Genomic DNA, 18,297 nt, shown 5'->3' with positions numbered 1-18,297 from the left:
ATCTTGTGAGTTTCAACCCCTCTTTTGAATGCAAAGTCTTTCCCCTAAGTGAAAACCCATCGAATCCTAGCGAACCTCCCTTCTCTCTCCTCGGAGTTAGAAGAGGGGAGACCAACTAGGGTTCGACCGCGATTTTCCGCTTTACAATCGGTAAGACAGTTAGTTGTGCCGATAAACAGTGTTAACAGGAAATGTTGTACCGGTAAGAATTAATGCATGAAACATAAGCACAAAGTCAACCACAACACATGACACAAATATTTGTACGTGGAAACCCTGTAAGGGGAAAAACCACGGTGGGAAACCTTACCCACAATCAGATGATACTACTACAAATAGTAAGTGTACAAAGAGGGGTCTGCACATGCAGAAAGGCCAACAGCCTAGATCTCACTACTCAAACACAAATGGGAGTCACACTAACTACAGTTGGATGGTTAAATCCAATGAGAATGTACTGCACAAAATAGCATCTTCATATGTTGGATTCAGTACCGGTGTAATGCTGATATGCTTCTACAAAAACCTAACTTCACCTTCAAATGATGTCTTCGTGTATAGCTCTGCTTGATCTCACATATATCCTTCCTTAAATCTTTTTCGCATCACACATTTGATCTTACAAATAAGATCTTACATTTATACCATACCCTAAGACCAATTTTAGTAGGTCGGCTCTACAAGATATTACAATAAAACATTTTACAATTAATACAATATCCGATGCAATAACCGATTGAACATGTCGGCTTAATGCTTTTATAACAATAATAAATCATCTCCATAGCGTGCCATGCTGATCTGGAAAAGATAAACCTGTCGGTGTAACCCTAGATAACCTGGACCTATTTGCCGGCAAAAGCAAATATGCAAATAAGAATATACCAATGATATTACTTCAAGGAAAAGTGTCCACATGATGTCTTCAACATTACTAAGTGTCTTCCATGTCATTGCAAGTACCGGTGAACATTATATCCTGTCGGTTAACCATATACCGGTGATTGTTTGAACAATTTACTGATTGCTAGTGAATGTTGCTGGATCTCCAAAGTAGGTGTATTTAGCAGGTGTTGACATCAATGACAAAACCATACCAAAATACCAACACAACCAACCAAGAATGACATTGTCTTCAGTTTCTTCTTCAAGGGTTCCAGCTCTAACAAATGCTCCATTAAACATATCTTTTGATTTCTCTAAGGTATTTGATTGGATATTTGTAGGGTTTCCATATGACTTAGGTGAAAGTGGAAAATTATGCAAAGAATATTTTCCCATTCCTTCATCATTCAATTTGAGCTTTTTCTCAAAGGTTTCCCATAACTTTTCTTGAATTTCTTTGGTAGGATATACTGATTCTCTGTTATGTGGAACTCTTGTATCTTGTGTTGGCTTCAAATTATTGCAATATTGGCTAGAGTTTGCAATTATAGTGACCTCTTCTCCTTCATGAGGAAGTTTTACACATTGATGATATGTAGAAGGAACTTCTTGCATGGTGTGAATCCACGGTCTTCCCAAAAGAATGTTGTAAGAGAGGTTCAAATCTAAAACCTGACATAATGTATTCCTTTACACAAGTCCTATTTTGATTGGAAACACCACAGTTCCTTTAGAAGAACGCTCTGTTTCATCATAAGCCTTAATAGTTATTTTCTTCTTTGGATCTACTGTATTTTCTAAATATCCCAAAGCTTTTATTAAACTTAATGCACAAATGTTTAAGCCCACTCCACCATCTATGAGTATGCATTTGATGCGAGTTTTATTAATGGTGACTTCAACATGTAAAGGAGCATTGTGAGGATGTTGCAAGGATGCATCATCATTTTTAGAAAATGATAAGCAATGAGGGGCAATAAGGTGTCCCACCATGTTTTGGAACTAATCCACATCCAAGTCTTTTGGAACTGTTGTTTCCACTAAAGCTTTTTCCAAAATTTCCTTATGCATAGTTTAAACTTTGAGAAGTTCCAAAATTGATATTTGAGTAGGTATTATTTGTAATTGCTCTACTATATTTTATTGTTGTGAAGTGGATGTTGAGTCTTTTATTATACCCAAAAAGGTGACCTTTGCTTTGCTTCTCGTAATGACATTGATTGGCTCTGAAGGTGGATTATCTTTAACAATGATGACATTTACCAGATCATCATATGTATAAGTGTAGTTCACTGTCTTTTCCTTTGTCATCTTTTAATTGGGATGGTTCACTTTTGTCATAATTTGGGAGTGGAGATTTGAAAGCTAGGTGTGATTCATTTGTCTTATGGCTATCCACCGTGATAGTTCCATTATCGATTAGATCCCGAATAAGGTGTTTCAATCTCTAACAATCATTTGTTTAGTGTCCTTTATTCCGATGGTAATTATAAAAATGATTGTCATTCCACCAATTAGGCTTGACTGGTGGTTCATAACATCTTGCTTCTGGTAAAACAATCAGTTTGTTTGCAAGAAGAGTTTTTAAAGATGATTCTAATGGTTCTCCAATGTTTGTGAATTTCCTGTGAGGATTGGAAAATAAAGACTTGGCTTTATTACTTTCTTGATTGTTATTGTTTGGGATTTGACATGATAGATTCAAAATTGGTTGTTGTTTCATAGCACTATTATCGTCATTTCCTCCATTGATGACATTCCTATTTGTAAAGCGGAAAATCGCAATCGAACCCTAGTTGCTCTCCCCTCTTCCAACTCTGAGGAGAGAGAAGGGAGGTCGCTAGGGTTGATGGTTTTTCACTTAAGGGAGAGACTTTACATTCAAAAGAGGGGTTGAAACCCACAAGATCCAATCCCACACAATGCAAGATTGGATGCTAAATGCGTTTCAAGGGTTAAGACAGCAAGGCTACCCTCTTTTGTAAAGAAATGTGGATAGAAGGATTGACCTAGGAATGCATAGAAAGTGACAAAGATTCGCTTATAAACTGAGATAGGAATATAGTATGAAGCTGCGGACCTGGAATTAGCAGTAAAATGTCGATACGGCGCTGTCCTGCAAATTTGAGCGAAAGTCGCCGGGACGATGGCGCCCGACCGCCACGGTCCTCCGAAAAATCCGCGAAACGAAGGGGGATCTGTTCGTCTCTGCACAAGGATTCCAGATCTTCAATTTCAGCCGCATACCTGCAACCTACACACAAAAAAGCGAAGACAATTAGGGGGTTAGGGATTAGGGGTTTGCCTTTAGGTCAAACCCCGGTTTTGGAATTAACCAAGAAATGAGCAAGTGCTGTAAATGTAAATGACTGTAATGTAAAACAAGTACTAATACCTTGTTGTAAGGATGTTTGTATCCTTATGTGCGAAGGTTTAGATATTGTATGTTGTTGTATGTTGTAGTATATGATCTCCTCTTCAATGGTTGAATCCTTGTCTTGAATGCAACACTTAGCCTTGAATGGAGACTTGGAATGTTCAATTGCTTGAATGCTTGAATGCTTGAATGCTTGAGTATAGTTATCATGCCTTTTCCATCATATGTCTCATGTCCAAATGAGAGAGGAAAATGTAGTTTATATACTTGTCATTTAGGGCTGATAGACTGATTTTACCAACCTTGGGCCGACCAGGAAAGTTATTTTCCAAATCGCAAACAAAAAGACCCGAGACCCATAGGAGACCGGGCCCAAAATAGGACCCAGGGACCAGGGCGCTAGGCGCCATGGTCCTGGAGGACCAGGGCGCCGGGCGCCCTGGTCTTGGAGGACCAGGGCACTAGGCGCTCTGGTCCCACCTCCCGGGACAGCAGGGTGCAAGGAGGTTCAGGCCAGGGTGCTTGAAAATGCAGTTTTTGGTGTCATAATCAGGTTTCGGGGTCTCCATTCAAGTTGCGTGTTGCGTCGCCATCGTGAAGACCGAAATGCAGTCGAAATTGCAAGTGTCGCAATTTTAGGACGCTACACTATTCTTTGACCAGAATTTGGGTTTTTCATTGTTGTTGTTGTTGTAAGAATTATTGTAAAGTTTTAGCTCTCCTTTCTTTACCATCGCATCTTCTATTTTCAAACCATTCTCAATCATCTTGGCGAAGGAGGGAGGACATTGCATTTTTAGTCGATAACTCATTTCACTGATAAGATTGTCAATGAATATGTCCATATTTTCTTGATCAGGTACATCTCTTGGATACCTATTAAACATTTGTTTCCATCGCTGTAAGAATATCATAAAAGATTCACCATTCTTTTGTTTAACATTGCATAAATCCAACATTGTTATCTCATTCCTTACATTGTAGGAATACTGTGAAATAAATTTATTCACAAGTTCTTCAAAAGATTTGATTCCGGATGGTAATCTTGAAAACCATTTCATTGATTTCCCATTTAAAATCCTAGGGAAAAGACGCATCAAGTAAGTTTCATTGTGCACAAATTCCATACTCGTAGTACAAAACTCCCTAATGTGATCCTGAGGATCAGATTTAGGGATCTCGCAATGGTGTGGAAATGGTGCCATATTCATTTTTTTATTGAAAGGATATGGGCAGATATCTTCTAATGAATACTTCTTGTAGCTTATTCCCTTTTGCATATCTTGTATCTATTGTTGTAGAGTTTCCATTTGTTGAGTGAGGTTTAACAATGGATTATCCATATGGTTTCTCCTTGTTTCTTCGTAAGTTCTTTTATCACTACGCTCTTTTCTTGTGTCATCTCATTCTTTTCTTGTCTCTTCATGACGCTCTTTGTTCACATCTTTGTTATTTGGATCATTTGTGTTTTGGGTGTTACTTGCCTCTACATCTTGTTTTAAGCTTTCTATGTTAAAGTCTTGTGGTAATTTACCTCCTGATTTTGCCAACATCAAAAGATATTTCTCTTTTTGTTTTGCCAATAATTTTTCCATTAGTCTATCAAATTTGAAATCTTTCTCAAGGTCTCTAATGGTACTATTGACTACTTTTTCGTCAACAGCGGTATACCCAAAAGTTTGGAATATCGGATTATCTTCTTCCTCCATTTGTTTTGTTGTTTTCTAAGTTGTTCGTATTGAGCTCTAGTCCAAACTGGCATGTGATTGTTTCAAATTTTTTGAAGTTTCCAAAGGACAACTTAATAAGTGATTATTGGTTTAGGAAGATATGCCTTGTTTATTTTACCGCTATTGTTTGTTTGTTGTGATAAAGCGTCTATTTGTTGAAAAGAATGTCCTTGCAAAATTTCTCCATCAAATTCCGTACCACAACCACATAAGTAATGACGAAAACGGTGTAGGAATGTCCTATGTTTTAATAATATCTTGCGATTGATATACAAGAATCTTATTATTTTTTGGGTAGCTTTATAACTAGGTTTTCTTTTCTTAAGGCGATAATTAAAAGTCATATAAGCATCTGATAGTTCACAAGTTTGTTTGATTCCAATGTTGGTGCAATTCTGATTTTGATATGACCTAGGTTCAAAATAGGAAAGATATATCCAAGACAATGAACATAAGATGAATTGATCAAGCTTCATGATAGAGGATTTGATATATCCTGATGAGAGACTTGACAATGATGTTGATATTTTTGCACTTAAAATATTTGAATCAAGAGCTTGTTGAATGTTTATGCTTATGGAAACTTTTCAGAAATAACCTATTGGATTAGTGACCCAATTGTTGAACTAGTTTGAAAATGTGTGATAGTTTAGAGACAAATCTACTCAAGAAGTGTTTTGATATTGATGTTAAAAATTTGGTTTGATATGGTTTTGAGATGTGAAAAAAAAATTGTGCTAACTCTTGTGGCAAAGAGTGTTAACTTATGGGATAAAAGCATTGTTTTGTTGTTTGAAAGCACTATTCTGATTATGTTTCAAGGATTCTTCTTAAATCCTTCAGCAAGTTTGTTGGATTTTTCGCTCATTTTTTATTTTTTTTAGATGATGATTTTCTCAAATTTTTGACCATTTTGAACATGTCATAGACATAGAAGACACAACATTTTTGAAAAAAAAAATGCATAAGCAAGTACAAATTCTATGGTAGGCTGAGACAATAATTGTTGAATCTCACATGGGGTTTCCCCTAAGGCTACGCTATTCAAAATGGATATTTAGATGCTTGACCCCACTAGCTCCACCCTCAGCGCTCACTTCTCTAGGGCATCCAAACGCCAATGTCCATGAAAACTCCCCATGGAAAACTTTATATCTCTATTAAGAACCGTATGTGTGTGAGCTACTTTAGAGGTCCGACCTCCTACACCAACAACTAGAAGGATTTTAGCAACTAGTACAAGTGGTTTTTAGTAAAGGCTTCTAGTCATGTGGCCATACATGCGGAACTTTCAGCTCTATAAATACAAAAGATTCCCAGTCTATAGAGGTTACACTCCATAGGGTTTATGGGGAAACATAGTGTCGGTATGAACTTATCAACACATGTTGCTTGTGACTTTCATCACAAACACGATTTATTTGGAGTGGATTGGAAGGACTTGGTATTAGCTTGTTTCCACTTTGGGTCATTCCCCTCTCCCTGACCCCCTCAAGGTAGCTCGGGAAGGCAGACCCTCTAAAGGTTATACATAAAAGAAAGTAGGTCTAGTTTTCTAATCACCGTATAATGGTGAGAGCATACTTACCTACTACTTCATCAAGCACAGAAAACATAAGTCCATTTTATTTTTGTAACATCTATGTGCAACTATTTTAAAGAAGTCACTCAAAAATGCAATTTGCATGTTGTTAATTTATCCCCCTTAATTAAGCTAAATGAGCATGACATGATGTGTTACTTTCCAAATTAGAACTCTTAATAAAATAGGTGAGGAAATGCATGAAATTTATTTTAAAATAACCCTGCACATGTATGTCAGTAGTTTGAAAAATTTAAGTTCTTGGACATTCGGACTTGCAAGAAAATTCTATCAGTTGCAAACAAAAGCGCTATCCTAACAAATGCGTTGTCTTTCACCTCAAAAGCACTAACCTAAGGACAAAAGCGCTAACCTGAAACAAAAAAACACTGCTTTGTGGACTAAGAAGCGAGAATTATCTAACAAAAGCGTTAACCAAACTAACAAATGCGTGAACTTGAAGGAAAAAAAGCGTTGTTCTAAAGATTAAATGAGTTGATTTATAGATAAAAGTGCTAACCTAAATGACACGTGTGCTAACCTGAAGGACAAAAGTGCTAACCTATCAAATAAAGGCGCTGCCAGAATTCACACAGACATGAATCTGTATTACAAATGCGTTAAATTTGTTTTTTGCGAGAATTAGATAGGATATTAGAAAGAATATGTGAGGCTCTAAGCCCCACAATGGGTGCCAAAATGTGTTGACTTGAATTTCATCATCAAAATGCTACTTGCAACAAGTTAGTTTCACAAAATACAAAGGAAATGCTACAAGAAATCCAAGCTCAACCAATGAAACTACATGAAATACATATGATATAAAAATACTATTACCTTCATGATTTATATCTCATTGTGTCATAACTCCATTGTTCCTAGTTGCAGATGGTGTGCTCTCAGACAAGCACTAATAGCTTCCAAGATGGCATATGAAGAATGGACTGATAACTGATAGTTAACTAATGCTATGATATGCAATGCTAAATGATTATGTTATTTGCTTCAAGATTAAAAACTCACGGATGCATAAGTTTTCACAAATGATTAGCTTTGAAAACTCACTTGAAGACTTACTCTCTTTCATCTCAAACTCTTGATCTTATAGACTTTGAGAGGATAAGGTGATGTGTCCTGGATCAACGGTCATGATCAGATCTATAGATTCGGGTGGCTATGAGAAAAGGTGAAGGTTGAGAGAAAGAGGGAATGAGAAGACAAGTGTCACTCATCTCATCTTGACTGGGTTGTTGACTGAGGAAATCTAGGGATGGTTGGAGAAGATTTAGGCATGAGAGGACAAGTGGACTCGAGTCCTTCCTAAGATGTAGGGATGTTGGAGAGAATATAGAAGAAGGTTATGAAATATGTGTACGTACATAATATTTCATTAAATTTGGATGTTGAAGTGGCTAATAAATGTTTTGTTTATTTTAATTTGTTGAATTAATTTAGCCATGTGATGGATGAGTTGGTAAAGGAAAGATGAAGTGAAGATGGAAGGAGAGTTCGAAATTAAATTAAATAATTTAGAAATCATTTAATATTTGAGACTATAGGATAGAAGAATAACCATTAGATATTAGATATTCAAATGATTGGAGAAAATAATTAAATATTAGATATTCAATTAATTGATCAGAAGAATAATTAAATATTAGATATTTAATTAATTAGAGGAATAGGATAGATGAATTAATTAATAAAATATTTCAATTAAATTAATTAATAGAAAGACATGAAATGAATTAAATAAATTAATCTTTTCAAATTAACTATTTAATAGAAGAATAAACATTAAATAAATATAAAATATTTATTTAATTACTCATAGCCAATTTTTAGGTGTATACAGTACCTTTCCCGACTCCACGAACAAGAATATGTTGGCATTTTGATGATGTTTTGTGCTTAGTTGTGATTGTCATTGATGAACACACACTTATTTTATATTCTCAACCAGTACTATGTGATGTATTATTCAAACCAGTATTATATACCATTGAATGCATAGTCTTTGTTTGTTGAAGACTATCGGTGTTTGCAGAAGGTGCTTACCGGTCAAAGCATGACTGAGGACTTCAAGTGGTACAAGGACCTCAAGCGGCAGCCAATCTTTTTAAGATCAAAACACTATGTTCTAGTTACCAGTCTTTGTTTGTAAATCAGTAATCGGTATACTGTATGTTTTTAACCGGCAAACTTGTAAAGTGTGATGAGTTATCATCCATCGACACTGATGTGGTGATTTTGTGTCGTGTTACAAATTATTTATAGATGCACTGTACCTAGGAAATTCTAGTCTAATCTCATTGGACCAACATGAAATCAGATTCCTATATGAGGACATCATGTCTAGGGTTTTGTGTGAAGTGTGGAGTGTTGCATAAGAAGATTATGTCTTTGCAAAAAAGGTATATTGTGACAGAGATTGATCAGAAGACTGAAGTAATGTTGCAATGCATTAACAGAGAGCTATCAAGGATCTAACTAAGCATTTTTGTGCTACTTTCTAGATCACTTACTTGTTGATTACTAATCTCTTCGACAAGTCAGAAACCCTTAACTGGGTAGGCTCAGTCAAGCCTATTCTAAATCCTCTAACAAGGTGGTTCACAGTTGTGGATCTGAAATCTTTTAACAGGGTAGTCTTTAACAAGACTTATCTCCTAACAGAGATCACAATTCCTAACAGAATTTGTTCTAATGAAGAATTTTGTAAGGCCTTAACCGGTCTGGTTGCTATTCTGCAGATAGTAGACTTGTGAGTTTTACTCACTGTGGTTTTTCCCATTTGGGTTTCCACATCAAAATATCTTGTGTTATGGTGATTGTTTTATTGTGGGTGAATTCTTTATTTTCTATTTGGCTTGTTTGTGTATTAATCGGTTTACTATTTAAAGGGCTATACCAGTCTGCAGTAAAATTGCTTAAGTGTTTGTTAAAGTTTTTGGGTATACTAATTCACCCCCCCTCTTAGTATTCATCAGAATACTAGCGCTAGGATTTACAAGTTATCTGATAAATACATTATCCTTTCTAATTTTCTTTATAGAAGGGGTTATAATGGTCTTCTCCTTCGATGCCTTAACAAAGCTAAAATCCCTATTGCTCTTGAGGAAGCACACTCGGGCGCTTGCAGGGGGCATTTTGGGGGCAGATCCTTAGTTCAAAGATTGCTCTAAATGGGATATTATTGGAAGACTATGGAAAAAGATTCTTTTGGGTTTGTTAAAAAATGTCATCAATGTCAGCAACATAGCAATTTGATCCATGCTCCCGCCCAAGAGCTTCGATCTCAAGTATTGTCTTGGCCCTTTTCTACATGGGGTTTGGATCTCATTGGTAAAATATCTCCTCCTTCATCCCAAGCACATACTTTCATCATCATTGCAACTGATTACTTTATGAAGTGGGTGGAAACAATTCCCCTTCGATCTACTACCGCTGAGGTAATTTGTTAGTTCATCTTAGAAAACATTATTTCTTGATTTGGAATACCTTTTTCCTTAGTTTTAGATAATGGAACGTCATTTAAAAATAAGGATGTGAAGAAGTTCCTCTAGAAATATCATATTCAACATAAATTTTCTACACCCTACTATCCTCAATCAAATGGTCAAGCCGAGTCTTCTAATAGGATAATCGAACAGATTCTTCGAAAGACTATAAACAAGCATGGTAAAGATTTGCATACTCAATTAACCTACGCTCTTTGGGCCTATCAGATGAGTGTACGTATTGCTATGGGTTTTACCCCCTATAATCTTGTTTATGGCGTTGATGTCATTATGCCTTTGGAGTTAGAAATTCCTTCTTTGAGAGTTTCTCTTAGGGGTATAGTGGATGATGATTTCTATAGAGAACAAAGACATCAACAACTTGAGATGCTCGATGAATGATGTATAAATGCCCTCGATCATATTCAAGCATACCATAAAACTTTACAATGGAGCTATAATGATAAAGTCATTTCACATTCCTTTTTAGTAGGTGGTCTAGTGCTTTATGAAAATCAGCATAATGTGAATGCTTTACCTAAGGAGAAAGGAAAATTCAGCCCTAATTGACTTGGACCATACATTGTTATCTAAGTATATGGATCAGGTGCTTACAAGATAGCAGATATGGAAGGTATGCCTCTCAAGGAACCTATAAATGTTATGCACCTTTGTCGATACTATGCCTAGCCTCTTTCTCTTTCTCTTTATTTCTCTCCCTCTTTTTCTCTTTCTAGTTTTTCTTCTTTCTTCTTTGTACCTTCTATTTCTTCAAAATTGGATAATGTGTTAGCATATCTTCATTAAAGTATGTGGTATTAAATGATATTGTAGTATTTAGTCTACATTACTTCATTCTTGACAAGCATGTTCCTTTACTTTATTGTTTGTCTTGGATTCATTTATGTAAATTGTAATAGATTTATATTTTATATGTGCTATCATGTTATACAATTTCTTATGGGTTAAGTAGGATTATATCATGTTGTGTTTAATTAGAGTTAATCAAATCACATTAGTCATATAGTTATTAAGCTTAACACTTTCTCTTCTATGTCATCAAAGAAGCATTTAATTAAATACTTAGTTATTTAATTAAATCACACATGTATGAATTTAATCATGAAAATTTGAGAAATCAATCACATGGAAATTAAATTAGACATACATGTTCATCACCAAATGAGTTACTTTTAATCTAAGAAATGCATACATTATTTAAGTATTAAAATAACATGTTTGAGATATAACATGGGCATAAATACATACATAACCATGAGTGACATATACATCAACAAAATGTCTAATAAAGCAAATTCATCTCCTATCCCTAGGACTAGTAGCTGGAGGATGGTGACTAGATATCCCCTCCTGATTTGGCCATTGGGGTGGGCCTATGGGTGTGTATCGCAATATGAAATGTGAGTGACTCCGTGAGAGATGTCTGAGATGCTGCTAGATCACGCTCTATCTGTTGTAATCTCTCTCACAAGGATATCTTTGTATCTTGCTATACCTCCATCTCCATCTAAATGGGGGTGAATAGGTCCTCATGTCACCCTTCCCTTCCCTGTGATCTATGTGCTATCTGCAAGGAACTAGGGATGTGTGCAGACATGATGAGGTTTGTCACTGCATGATGGATAAAGGAGCGCCATTCCTAGATGTTAGCTGCAAATAGAAAGAGATAAGTCTTCATCAATAACATTCTATTTCATCAAATCTAAGTAAATAAGATACATAAATTAGACAATCACAAAACACCTTACCCAAATCTCCCTCTCGCCAATAGGAGTCATGAAAAGGAATCACCTGAGACTGGGAGCTACTAGGCTCTCTGCACTCGTATTGGCTCTGCATAGTAGGCATGGTCTGATGGGGACTAGAATCAGGGCCCCTTATAGGGTCCTTCTCCATCTGTGATGGGAGGCTTGGTGCATCTAGTGTTATGGTATCATCCCCAGAGTGATGAGGATTGCATTTGACTCATCCTCCTCCTCCTCCTCCTCCTCCTACTCATCCTCCTCCTCCTCCTCCTCCTCCTCCTACTCATCCTCCTCCTCCTCTTCCTCCTCCTCCTCCTCCTTGTCTTCTTCCTCCTCTCCTCCATCCTCCTCATCATCTCCATCCTGATCTCCATCTCTTGTATCTGGATCATCATTGCCAGCCTGATCATCTATGCCCTCCTTAGATGTATCAAGTCCACCCTCCTCATTCGTTTGTCTCCATGGTCTGGGATTCCCTCTAGAATAGTCTGTTGGAAAGATGGCTCCAAGGTATGTTCTCCCCCACCATGAGTTGTACCATTGGTGCGTGCCCATATCATCTCTATAATGTGTCACAACATCTCGATCTAATCCATCTAAATATGTGATGGCAATGTCATCGCTCGTAGCCTCGAAATAGCTCTTGGCCTAGGAGTCATGCGTGAGTGTCGGATGTAGATAGGCACAGTAGGAACACACTGCTTGAACCCAAAATATTGTTGGACTCGATCAAACTAGAAGGGAATGACTATGTGACTATACCATCCCTCTAGTAGACGGTGTCATCATGCTTGAAATCATCAAAAATCTGAGGCTAATTAGACTAAAAGGAAAAATCACAAGAATTGTTAACTAATTAAACTGATTCTAAACACAATTCAATGAAATAAATGAAGGAAATAAGAAGATTAAGCTAATTAAAACTCCCTATTCTCCACTTGTGTTTCCATTGTTCTTCTCCATTATTGTTGATGTAGGTGGGTCTTAGTTATTGCACTTGATTTCTTGCATAAAATAGACAACAATATTGAAGACTATGATTCTCAAAAGCTAGATTGAAATGAGAAATGATGTTGAATTTATGTATTCTCAGCACAAAGGGGATGAGAAATAGAACTCAAATGTTGATTGGGAGACAATTGAATTGATTGATCAGTTAACAGAGTTGATTGATTTGTTCTCATTTGATTGAGTATTCAACTAAATTGATTGAAGAATAAACTAAATAGATGGATTAGTAAAGTCACTTGATTGATTAGTGAACTAAATAGACTAGGGAGATGACTAAATTGATGGATAAGAAGACTGAATTGATGGATTAGAAGACTGAATTGATGGATTAGTCATAAAAAGTTGATTTTGAGTTTAAAAAAGATGATTGATGAGTTAACTGAGTTAACTAATTAGAAAACTGATTTGATTAATCAGTTCTAATGTAGCATGTGTTGTAGGAATTTGAAATTGAATTTGCTTTTCATTTTCAATTTGGATTTGAATTTGGTCATTCGAATGCTAAAATGCACATGAAATTAACTGAAACTCCGATTTGGGAAAAATGTGAATTTGATGATATGAAATTAGATAAAATTAATTGAAATTCAAATTTCAGACAAAATGAAATGAAATTAGATGGAATTAATTAGGATTATAATTTGGGGAATTGGAGGAATTTAATTTACATAATTTAAATAAAATTATTTAAACTTAGGAGATTGAATTAATTAAATAATAAAGATTATTTAACTAAGGAAAAGGTCATAATTAATTAAATAATTAATATTTGAAATAGGGTTAATCGATTAAAATTATTTGAGAATAGAAATAGAATAATTAGAAGTGTTGAAGGGCGATGATTAGAAAAAATAGTTAGTTTAATCAAATAATTAAAGAATTACTTAATTAAATAAATGAATAATTAGTGTAGAATTAATGAGACATTTTTAGGTGTCTATAGACGGTTCCTTTGCATGCAAAATAACTGCTTGTGCACCCCTGCCCATATATACATCTTAAGGTAGGGTCTCCATATGATCATACCCGCTGTCAATCTATCCAGACTCAATCTACAGTACAGTAGATCCCCAAACTACCACTCATGAGTAAGTGGATAAGAAAATACCCTAGGCTGCTCTGGAACTAAGTCTGTAGGGACTCCAATAGGCCTAGTGCATGTAATATGCTCGAACATCCACACCTGTAGTAGTGTGCAGGTCATTAGACTGCACCCCTTTCCAAACACATACTCTCCAAGGTCGTGATAGAGATGTGCAAGCATGCTCCAACCCCAAGAGTATACTCTTTGATGTCTCTTCATGGCCCTAATCATGTAGGTGAGACCTCCATGCATGTGGGTTTTGCGCCCATTAAGGCACATGGCTAATGCAATGGTAGTAGTCATGAGTTGCCTCACCAGTGGAACCTTGTCGGTAGGGTGTAGGAGCCAACTGACCATGATACGGCCCCTCATCTTGTCAGGCCATAATCTCCCTATGCAGTAGACTTGCTTCCTCATGTACTCGGTAGTGGAGTGATCGACTCGATATCTGACAGTCTCTCCCCTGATGGGAAGGCACAAAATACAGTATACATCCTCAAGCATAACCGTCATCTCCCCCACAAGTAGGAGGAATGTCGAGGTATCTGCATCCCACCTCTCCATCAACGCCATCAACATCGCAAAATGAAACAACTCTCTCTCCTCTAGGGTAAGCCTCAAAATTTGACCTCGAAGGCTCCAAAAGGTGTGATTGGTAGTGTGCTCATGATTGTATGGAAGAATCTGCAAATTGAAACATCAAATCCTCAATAATCCATCATCGATCATAATCATCCAAACAAAGACATCATCAATCTATTCTATCAATATGATGCCTGATCCCATGCACCTTTTGGCTACCCTGAATAGGGACCAAGGTGCCCTCTTGGGACCAGGGCACCCATGGAGGACCAAGGCACCCTCATGGAACCAGGGTGCCCATGGAGGACCATGGTACCCTAAGAGACCATGGTACTCAAACAGGGGACATGAGAATGAACTTGGTGATGACATCATTCAAACATCAAATTCCATGCAAAAAATGAAAAGTCAATGACGAGTCTATGACAAGTCAACCCACCTCATCCAAGGATCGATCGGTGAGTACGGACTGACGCAGGATCTTCATCTGTGTAGGTCGCTCGGGTCGGCATCAAGGCTGATAACTCAATGATGAAAGGTGAGTACCAAACCAATACTGAGAGGGGGGGTGAATCAGTATAGTCAAAAACACTTACCTAAAACCAGTTAGACAGCAAACACTACAAATTACTGGCAAACAGTAACACCGATCTGAAATAGAGTACAACCGGTAAAGCTAAGAATGATTGTGACAAGCATTAACCAGTTAATCACTTAGCTTTCCACACAACTTAATACTACACTTTCATTTCACCCTTATGCATGAACAGGTAATCTATCATTAGAAATATAATATCAGCTAGTTCAGCATGATTTACCTTCAGACACAAATCACTTAAACCGTCACATGAAAAACATCACACATGAAACACAGATTTTTCATGTAGAAGCCCAACTGGGAAAAACCACAGTGGGGATAAATACCACAAGTTGTTTTTGAACTCTTTAGAAGTCCACTCTGTTAGGAGCCTAGTTCGGTTAAAGACTGTTACAACAGGTTTTGTTAGGAACCGATCCTACTAGGGATCACCCGGTTAAGGGATGGCTAAATACTCGGTTAAGGGTTAAACCCTGTTAGAGGTTACCTTGTTAGAGGATTTCATAAACTTAATGGATTTGAGTCACCCTGTTAAAGGATTTATAGCAAGCTGGTTAAAGCTACCCAGTTAAGGGATTTTCCAACTGTTGAAGTGGTTAGAGATCAACAGGTAATACAATAATCTAGTAACAGCACTCAATGCCAATGTAGATCCACTTTAGTTCCTTCCTTCTGCACACACACTATGTAGGCATCAATCCTCTTATCTGGTCTGGTAAGAATCACATATCTCTGCACTTAGATACACACATGCCATTTTCCAACAACCTCAACATGCAACACAACATTGACCTTATAGAAAATAGATAGGTCGGCAGCATAAACCCTAAACCCTAAACATTTAGGTTTACCAATACAGTCATTTCAATCCTGACCGTTAATCATATTGCATTTGACTACAACAGTCTTGAACAGATCTCAAGACATTCTCCATCGTTCGTTCTTCACCGCTTCATGGAGGCGATAAACCATCACACGCTCTCCACCATTTACAGAGACTTTGCACATTCCTGAGGTGGATAGGATCGATCTCCTTCATGCAAGATCCTTCACGCACTCAAGCTGATGTGGCAACACAATCTGATTTTCATTATAATGCTAACTCATCACACAGGCTTAGAACACTTCAACCGGAAACCCTGAAGTTGATACTACCAACCGGTAGTCATGCAAAACCTTCATATACCAGTTCTCATACCAACATACCAGTTTACCTCAAACAAACATACCACGTCACCTTTTCACATATACTGGTTCACAATGTTATACCAGTTCTCACATATACCAGTTCGCAGTATCATACTAGTTCTCTTTGCCTGTTACAAACTTCAATATACCGGTTCACTCTTCAACATATTGACATACTGGTTCACTCTTCAACATATTGACATACCGGTTCACTCTTCAGCATATTGACATCAATGAAAACATACAATATCATCATGTCATCATACTCTGCACATATGCCAACAATCTCCCCCTTTGGCATTGATGGCAATATACAAAGATATCTCTCTTTTTGCATCACATCTTCTTCCCCAAATTTGTAGATATCTTCTTTGCTTCACATCTTGTCCCCCTTTGACAACAATGCCAAAGTGGAGGCACAAGCTTACCATGTTCCACTATGTTGCTCCCCCTGAGGAGTAGCATCCTTCAACACATAAATCCTGAAAAGATTTGACAATGCAATACCTGACTGATGTGGAGCACATAACTTTAGTTCACCTCTTGAAGGGGAAACACCCCTAATTCACCTCTCAATAAGTAAATATAGCCTTCAGTAGAGGCTTGGTGAATATGTCTGCTAACTACTCCTTACTGGAAACATGTTCCAATATAACCTCTTTGTTCTGAACCTTTTCTCTCAAGAAATGATACTTGAGTTCAAAGTGCTTGGTTCTAGCATGTAAAACTAGATTCTTGGAAATGTTTATTGCACTTGTATTGTCACAAAATATGCTTACCGATTTAGATACAAGAACTTTGAAGCCATTCAATACATGCTTCATCCAAATAGTTTGGGTGCAGTTCATAAAAGCTGCAACATACTCCACTTTTGTTGTAGACTGAGAGATATAGCTATGATTTTTACTCATCCATGAGACTAGTCTACCACCGGGAAAGAATGCACCACTCATTGTGCTCTTCCGGTCATCTACATTACCAACCCAATTAGCATCTATGAACACTTTCAAGTTGAAATCATTATTGTATGGATACCATAACCCATAGTCAATAGTTCCCTTCAGATATCTAAGAATTTGCTTGACTGCTACCAAGTGGGATTCTCTTGGGGCTTTGCTGAAACCGAGCAGTAATACCCACTGCATGTGCAATGTTCGGTCTGCTATGCACTACATAATGCAACTTACTAATCATTGATCAGTATTCTTTCTCATTTACCAATGCCGATTCATCCTCTTTTGATAGCTTACAACCGGTCACCATTGGTGTACCAACTAGTTTACTGTCTTCCATGCCAAAGGTCTTCAACACCTCTTTGACATACTTGGACTGAGTAATAAAGATTCTATTTTTCATTTGTTGAATCTGCAATCCAATGAAGAACTTAATCTCCCCTATGAGTGACATTTCAAACTCCTTTTTCATCTCATCAGAAAATTCATGACTCATCTTGTCATCACCTCTAAAGATGATGTCATCAACAAAGACTTCACGGATCATAATCTGATCTCCTTATGATTTCAAGTAGATATTGCTATCTTCACTTGTTCTTTCAAATCCAATCTTCACAAGATGGGAGTGCAAGCACTCATACCATGCTCTAGGTGCCTACTTCAATCCATACAAGGCTTTATGTAGCCTACACACCATGTCACTGTCTTCTGATAGGGAAAGCCCATCTGGTTTCTCTATATACACCTCTTCTTTAGGTATTCCAATTAGGAATGCAGATTTTATATCCATTTGGTATACCTTGAATCCTTTAAAAGTTGCATATGCAAGAAGCATATGCACTCCTTCCAATCTTTCTACTGGAGCAAAGGTTTCTCCATAGTCTTCTCCTTCTTGAGCATATCCTTTACATACTAGTCTGGCTTTGTTCCTTAGCACTCTGCCATCCTCATTTAGCTTGTTTCTGAAAACCCATTTGGTTCCAATGACATTTTTATGCTCTGGTCTGGGTACCAAAGACCATGTACCATTCTTCTCTATCC

This window comes from Cryptomeria japonica, chromosome 4 (assembly GCF_030272615.1).
Source record: "Cryptomeria japonica chromosome 4, Sugi_1.0, whole genome shotgun sequence".
NCBI lineage: Eukaryota > Viridiplantae > Streptophyta > Pinopsida > Cupressales > Cupressaceae > Cryptomeria > Cryptomeria japonica.
Note: the sequence above shows the minus strand (reverse complement) of the source record.